The sequence below is a fragment of the Benincasa hispida genome, chromosome 8 (genome assembly GCF_027475165.1).
Source record: "Benincasa hispida cultivar pf3 chromosome 8, pf3_genome.v1.1, whole genome shotgun sequence".
Taxonomy (NCBI): Eukaryota; Viridiplantae; Streptophyta; class Magnoliopsida; order Cucurbitales; family Cucurbitaceae; genus Benincasa; species Benincasa hispida.
Genome location: NC_143485.1, coordinates 51,677,254 through 51,685,164, shown reverse-complemented (window position 1 = coordinate 51,685,164; position 7,911 = coordinate 51,677,254). Strand labels below are relative to the sequence as shown.

The 7,911-nt window shown below is 33.4% G+C and overlaps 1 pseudogene across 1 annotated transcript; it reads left to right on the top strand.

The window, feature by feature from the left end:
- Window positions 1-209: 209 nt before the first annotated feature.
- On the top strand, window positions 210-4,964 carry LOC120082409 (universal stress protein PHOS32-like; annotated as a pseudogene). The gene is made up of 6 exons (XR_016531072.1): window positions 210-367; window positions 558-1,349; window positions 3,341-3,429; window positions 3,531-3,619; window positions 3,697-3,798; window positions 4,531-4,964. The product of XR_016531072.1 is annotated as a universal stress protein PHOS32-like (transcript).
- Window positions 4,965-7,911: the final 2,947 nt, after the last annotated feature.

Below are 7,911 nucleotides of genomic sequence, written 5' to 3'. Positions count from 1 at the left end.
ACATTTATTGAAGGCATTGGAAAAAACTTTGAGAAATAAAAATATAACAATGTTATCATTTATCAAAGGATTTCAGAAAACATTTGAAAAAATTTATTCTTAATAAAATTATTAAAGATCAGATTTATTTTAATAAAAAATATATATTAACATTTATCAAAGGTCTTAAAATACCTTTGGAAATACTTATTTTATCAAAGGTTAGTAGAATCCTCTGAGAAAAATATGCATTTGTAATAATTTAGAAAACAAAAAAACCTCCATGGTTAATTTTTATGGGTTCGTGAACCTATTCTACAGTTTGCCATTTTCTTCATCATCTATTGGTAATCTCTCTGAGTTTGTGAACACACAAAAAAAACCTCAGGCATGGTTCAATTCTCACTTTCAATTCTCAATTATTGTGATTTATATCGTGGTTGTTCATTGTTTTTGGTTGATGAAAAAGGCACATTGTTTTTGGTTCTTCAATTCTCCATTTTCCCTCTGCATTTCGAGTTCCCGTTCTTCATTTCCCATTTTCTGGTGTATAAAATCTGTTTTCGATCGAATTTCAGTTTCCATCAACCGGCGATCACACCATAATTCCAAATTTCCCAGTATGAGTCTTCAACCCTCACGATCGGAGTCGGAGTCTACTGTTATCGACGGCGTGAAACCTAATGCCGTCGGTCAAATCCAACCGTCGTCTCCGGGCTCCTTTTTATCACCGCGTCATTCATTGGATTCTCAGCGGAGAATTGCAATTGCTGTTGATTTAAGCGATTAAAGCACATACGCTGTCCGCTGGGCTGTTCAGAACTACCTCCGTCCCAGGGTGTTTTTTCTTCACGTGCGACCTACTAGTGTTTTTTATGGAGCTGATTGGGGATCAGTTGACCTTCATCAAAGGAATAGCAGCAGCGATGAGGTTAGCGCTGAAGAATCGCAACGAAAGATGGAAGATGATTTCGACAACTTCACGACGACCAAGGCTAGTGACTTGGCTCAACCTCTAGTGGAAGCTAATATTCCTTTCAAGATTCACATAGTCAAAGACCACGACATGAAGGAAAGACTCTGCCTCGAAGTTGAACGATTAGGGCTTAATGCTGTTATCATGAGGAGCAGAGGATTTGGCGCCTCAAAGCGAATTACGAAGGGCCGACTTGGAAGTGTTACTGACTACTGCGTTCACCATTGTGCGTGTCCGGTGGTGGTGGTTAGGTATCCGGATGAAAAGGTTGGTTCTGGTGGTGGAGATTCTGATACCGGCAGCTCGGTGAAGAGTATTATTGGGGAGGAAGTGGAACTTGATCCTGTGCCTGAAGATGAGCAGGAGTATCATGATGCTGACGAGGAGGTCAAAGGTTCGAGTTCTTGAACATTCTTTACCTTGATCTTATTTGTGTTATGTTTGTGATCGGGTAAATATTTTGTGTTCATCAATTTCTTGATTTTTATGAAGCTTTTCCCCTGAGATTGGATCTTTCCATCTTTTATGTTCATCATAGGATTCTCTTCCTTTTCTGTTGTGAAGTAGATTGTATCTATTTCTTAGATTTCTGGGTGGTGAGGGTGATGTATTGCAGTCTTTTCAATGGCCATTTCTTAAGTGGGTCTGTCCATAATTCTGGACTGCGATGGACTAGTTTGCTTGGAATATAGAACATCAGATAGCATCTCATTTGTGTTATGATGTTGTTCTAAGCAGAGTTGAGATGAAATCAGGGGAATTATAGTACAGCTAATATTAGACTGCCATTTTTATAAAATCATGAGAAAATAAGAGGTGTATAATACCTAAAAAGCATGAGAAAATCCAATACTCATCCTCAAATTGGTTAAGATGTAGTTCCACATTCTGATCAAAGTAGTTTACTCAAAATGTAGATGATACCCAGTTTTCAACCACTCCTCTTGGGATTGCCACGATCTAATCATCAATAAAAATTCTTCCTTTCGAGAATATGATGATCGTACCACCCATGTTGAAACTTAGTACATCTTCCCTCTCATCAACAGTTGATGAAGTAGTGTTCTATTGAACACCAAGTCCATGTCGATAAACTGTCTGAAGATAGTTCTTCTGAACATATCAAGCTAGGTGGGTGTAAACTTTTTCTTTAGAATGTTGTTCACAGTACCAAAATGTGATAGACTCGTGACTTATTCAGGAAATAAACTAATGACAGGTATCTTTAGAACACATTTTATTTCAACACTTTAGACAAAGATAATAGGGTTATTTGTGAAATTCTAGATATATCACATCTCTCTTGTTCCCTAAACCATCCCCTAACACATACAACAACAAAAATAAATAAATAAAGCAAGATACTACCATTTTTATAACAATGAAAAATCATGAGGAATACTTATATTATTTAAACTACTTTTAAATACATTATTTACTTTTCTTTTATTGTCATTCTCTTCCTTCATTCTTTGAATTGTAAATTAGTTTAAAGTAATAATTTGAAGCTGTTAGATGTAATAATTTGTTTAAAGTAATATCTAGCTAAATGTGGATGGTTTTTTGAGGTAAAAATACTTCTTGAATCTCTATCTTCCCCATTTTTATTCTCTTACTATTTCATATTTTGAAGTGCATAAAAGTGTATAATGCAGAGTAACACTCTTTTGCCAACATCAACCCAAAAGTATAAAAAAAGAGAATAGAATGAATGATTCTCTATTTGTATTATGATAATCTTTATACTACTTTTAAATACATTATTTACTTTTCTTTTATTGTCATTCTCTGTCTTTTATTCTTTGAATTGTAAATTAGCTTAAAGTACTAATTTGGTTCAGGTAATCTCACACTTTTTAGAAAGAAGTGTATAACATGGATAGAAGTTGGATGCAAATTAGAAATCGAGTATTGCAAGAATATAGAAACAGAGTTAGAAGTTTTTCGGATTTTGCATTTATGCATGCAATGACTAGTCAAATATCTTATCCATGTAATAGATGCAATCATGCAGTACTTAAGACTCGAGATGATGTTGAAGCAAATTTGTTAATGTTTGGAATAGTTCCAAGTTACACTAGATGGACCATGCATGGTGAAGAAAGTTTTACTTATGAAGTAGGAGAAAATGATAATGACACTGATGATGAAGATGTTTTTTGAAATACTAGAGGATCATTTTGGTATTTTTAACACGGATAATTGGATTGATAAAGGAGAATCAAATAAGCATGTTTATGATGAAGAGCCTAATGAGAATGCTTCTCAATTTTATAGATTGTTGAATGATGTAGAAAAAAAGCTTCAGTATTGCTTCAAATTCACCGATCTTAAAATAATTAGAGATACAGTTTAAAGAAAAATGGTTGTATAAATATGATACAGTTGCAGAATCTTTAGTAAATAATCCACCAGGAATTACAAGAGAAGATGCAGAATATTTTTCAAAGTTGTGGAAGTCAACTGAATATCAGGTCGTATTCTAATATCTTTTTTTTGTACATAAAAAAATTGTACTTATTGTTTTTTTTTTTTTTTTTTTTATTGATGCTCATACTCTACTTTTAAAATACAGAAGATGTGTAAAAGAAACCAAAAGAACCGTTCTAAATTGAATGTATATCACACGTGGTTCACAAAGTATACAAAAGAGTTGAAAAAGTGGTAATTAGATGAAAGATTACATAAACTTCTTTTAATTTAGTCAAATTATCTAATATATAATATTTTCACTTAAATAGGTTCGAATCACTAATGAAGAACCGAGTCGAATTAGAATTTGAGAGCTAACTCACTTGAGCAATAATGGATTGGCTGTAAATGAAACTACACAGAAGAAAATGGTAAGTACAAAATAATGGATAGATGTGATGTTATTGGTTAGAGTTTGAGTAAAGTTCATTAATTTATCATCTTTGTTGCTCTGTTTTAGAAATGATTGATTTAAAGAAGTCTCTAGCTTATTTCCTCAGAATTCTTAGACTATTGTCTGATGAGCTATAGAACATATTAAACAAAGTCTTATCTATAGAAAACTCATATCATTGTCCTACCATGTTTAACATTGTGAAGTATGAATATTTTAAACTAGTAGTTTCTAAGTTTTCAACTTGTAGACTAATAAAAAATTATAGTTAGTTTAGACTATAGTGTCATTTTAGAGTTCAAGATTAGGAATTGGATCAAACTGATGCAGTCCAAGATCATTCTATATTATGGAGGTTTAAAACTTCTCCAAGATCTTATTTGTTTTACTTTCCATTTTCTTTCACTACTTCTTAGGAAAATTGCTTGTTATTTTATTTTTTGGTTTCAATTTTTCTTATGGTCTTCCACAAAATCTAACATTCCATAGATTTATGATGCAATTCAGATCAATAAAAGGAAAGAAATGAAAATGGAATTCCTAGAATTTGGTGAATCTGAAATGGGTTTCAAAGACATGTATTTATTTGTTATATAGATTTCAATCTATCAAATATTATGGTTCTAACAAAGACCGTGTTTGTTTGTTGTAAATATTTGAATTTATGTGTGTTAGTTTTGAATTATAATATGTGAATTTGTATTTGTAGTCGGAACTTAAATTATATGCTTCTCAAGTGATTGATGGTACACTTGACATGAACGAGGATGAGATTTTCGTACTAGTATTTGGACCGGAGAAACACAAGCGTGTTCGTGGTTATGGAATAGGTGTTACCCCTTCTGAGTTGTTTGGATCATCGTCTATTATACGCGATCTTAAGCATCGTCTTAATGAGTCCGAACAACAACTTCAAGAATCTGAACGACAAAGAAGAGAATCTGAACAACAAAGAGAGGTTGAGGTAGAACCACTTAGGCGTCAAATAAGCGAATTAGAAAATGGTTTTGAGGATAGATTTCAAAAAATGATGGTAGAGATGCGTAAAAAATTTGCTTCTAGTTGATCAATTGTAATTTGATGTTATAGAATTTCAATAGTCGTTTGGTGTACTTTTATGAATATAAGTTTACTTTTCATCCATGTCATTGTTTATTTTTTCTATTATATTTTTATACTTTGTAATTCATGGTATTACATGTAGATGAATTAGTAAAAATAACCTTCTAAGATTTGTCAATAAATGTGCTAAAAGATTTTTAAGGGAATTTTCGAAGGATATACAATTGTTGATAAATAAGTTTTTATGAAGATTTTAAAAATTTTGAAAATAACATGATAAGCCTTTAAAAATAATGAAAACTTTCAAAAAAGACTACTTGATAATAGATAATTATTGATAAATAATTTAACAATTATCAAAGATATATAACCTTTGAAAAATAATAATTTTCGAGAGTTAATTAATCTTTGAAAAATAATACTTTTTGAAGGTTAGTAACCCTTTGAAAAAGTTTTTTCGACGGAATCTATTTTGACAGTTTTCAAAAGTTGAGATAATCTTTGAAAAAAAAAATGTATCAAAGGTCTATTAAATAATTTTCTTGTAGTGTAAGTTGAAAACCACCCCTTTTTCCCAATTAACTTTCAAAACCATCCCTATCTAAATAATCCTAAAAATTGGATTGAGACATTTTTCAATATTATCTTTTAAAATTAGAAATTTGTCTAATCACCTTTTTTTTTTTTACATAAACTTTATTTAAACTTGACACAAGTTATTGTACTAAATCCTAGGCTAACCTAGTTTTCGGTTCAATCACCATGTGAAATAAATTGACGGGACAAGTTGCATTGCCCGATGAACAAGTGACACTAATTTGATTTGTAAATTGTTGTCTTTTAATTTAATTCAAGGGCATATATAAATTTATAGATGGTCTCAAATTTATCAATCATTAACTTTTTTTTCAGAATTATCAATCATTAATTTAAATTAATGACGTAATTTAAACAACATGTCAGATTTTAGTTAGAGGTGATAGGTCTCTAATTATGTTGCAATATCAAAAAAGAAAGAATAAAAGAGAAAAGGGAAAGTCGGTGGTTGAATCGGTTAAGGATTATTATCAATGTTGTTGGGAGAAGTTGAGGTTTAAAAAGAAGGAAGAAACCGGAAAGGAGGGCAGTGAAGTCTGAAATATCAAGAGTGAGGAAGGGGAGCTCTCGAGAGTGGGAGTTCGGAAGTCTCTGTCGTGGAGAAGTCATCGTAGTGTGTTGCCCATCGTTTTCTTCTACTAAGCGATCATGTAGCATTTGGTAGGCGATCGTGTAGCATTTGGTAAGCAATCATGTAGTAGTTAGTAAGCGATCGTATAGTATCTTGTAAGCGATCGCGGGGTGTTTGTAGGTGATCATCTAGTGTTACTCAGCGATCGTGTAGAGACTATAAACGATCGTATAGAGTTTTGTAATGATCATGGGGAATTTGATAAGCGATCATCTAGTCATTGTTTTACTCTTATCATTTAATAAAGAAATCGTTCATCGTCTGATTGCTCTTCTCGAAGATTGAACCAACTTGTTACATTAATAAAGACTTTCAAGAATCAATATCCTAACAAATTGGTATCAGAGCATCAGAGACTTCAAATCCTGTCTCCGCAAAATTTTTGTGTCTAAAAAATTGAGGTTTGATCTTGGTAACTATTAATTAATTACTATTAATATTAGCTTTTTTTCTTTCCAGATGGGAGGATCATTAATCCAAGACCCGAATAGTCGGAGGACTCTTCTGACCAAACAAACAATTGGCAGCAAAGTTGTTTCTTTTTTTTTTTCTTGAAATCCAAAGAATTTTTCTTACTTCAATCACCTGGGCAAGCATGGTTCAGAAACGTTTTGAGGAGAAACTGGAATTACTAGAACAAGAGATCTTGGAATTCCGAGTCGAATTACAGAAATTGCCAACAATGGAGGAGAATTTGGCGTCGTTAGCGAAGAGCATTAAGAGTTTGGGATTGCAAGCAGAGAAACATCACCAAATGCTCATTTTTTATGTTACGGAAATGGCCAAGGGAAAGGCAAAAATGATGGAAGAGGAAGAAAGATCGAATACTCATAATGTGTGCAAAGCACATAGTTCGGTGAAAGCTGTTAGAGAAGATGCAATTTTCGACCGAAGCAAATTCAAGAAAGTAGAAATGTCAGTATTTAGCGGAAGCGATCCAGACGCGTGGTTATTCAAAGAAGATCACTATTTTTAAATTCATAAGTTTACTGAATCTAAGAAGATGATGGTAGCGGTTGTGAGTTTCGATAGTGCCGCATTAGATTGATTAGGTAGAGAGTCATTCAAAGATTGGGAAGACTTAAAGAAAAGGATGTTAGTGCGATTCCGATCTTTAAGAGAGGGATCGATTTGTGGAAGATTCTTGGCTATTAAACAAGAAACAATGGTGGAGGCATATCAAAATCTGTTCGACAAGTTAGTAGTGTCGCTGCTGCATCTACCGAACGAAGTTCTTGAGGAGACATTCATGAAAGGTTTGGCGCCATAGGTAAAGGCGGAAGTTGAAAGCTAGGATCCCACTGGGTTAGTGCAAATGATGTCGCTGGCACAACGTGTTGAAGATAGAGAAAATGTGCAAATCGAAGCGGGACGAGCGCGAACATACAGAAATTTGAACTCTTCAAAACTCAACACTGAAAATGTGAGTAAATCAGTAAGCGAAAGTGAACCGAAAGAGGGAGAGAAGACCGGAGAGTCATTTCCGATGAGGACCATCACCTTGCAAGGAACATCGAATAATGATAACCGGAGAGAAATTCTGGCAAGAAGATTAATAAATGTTGAATTTTAGTTGAAGAGAGAAAAAAGGCTCTATTTCTGATGCAATGAAAAGTACACTGTTGGACATCGGTGCAAAGGGCGAGAGTTAAGAGAATTGAGATTGCTTGTGGTGCAGGTGTCCAGTGAGGAGTAGGAGTTGCGTGAAGACGATGAAGCAAGAGAAAAGACGTTAGAATTGCGTATGCTGACGTTGAGTGAGGAAATTTCATCTATTGCTTAATTGCCCGTGAACTCAGT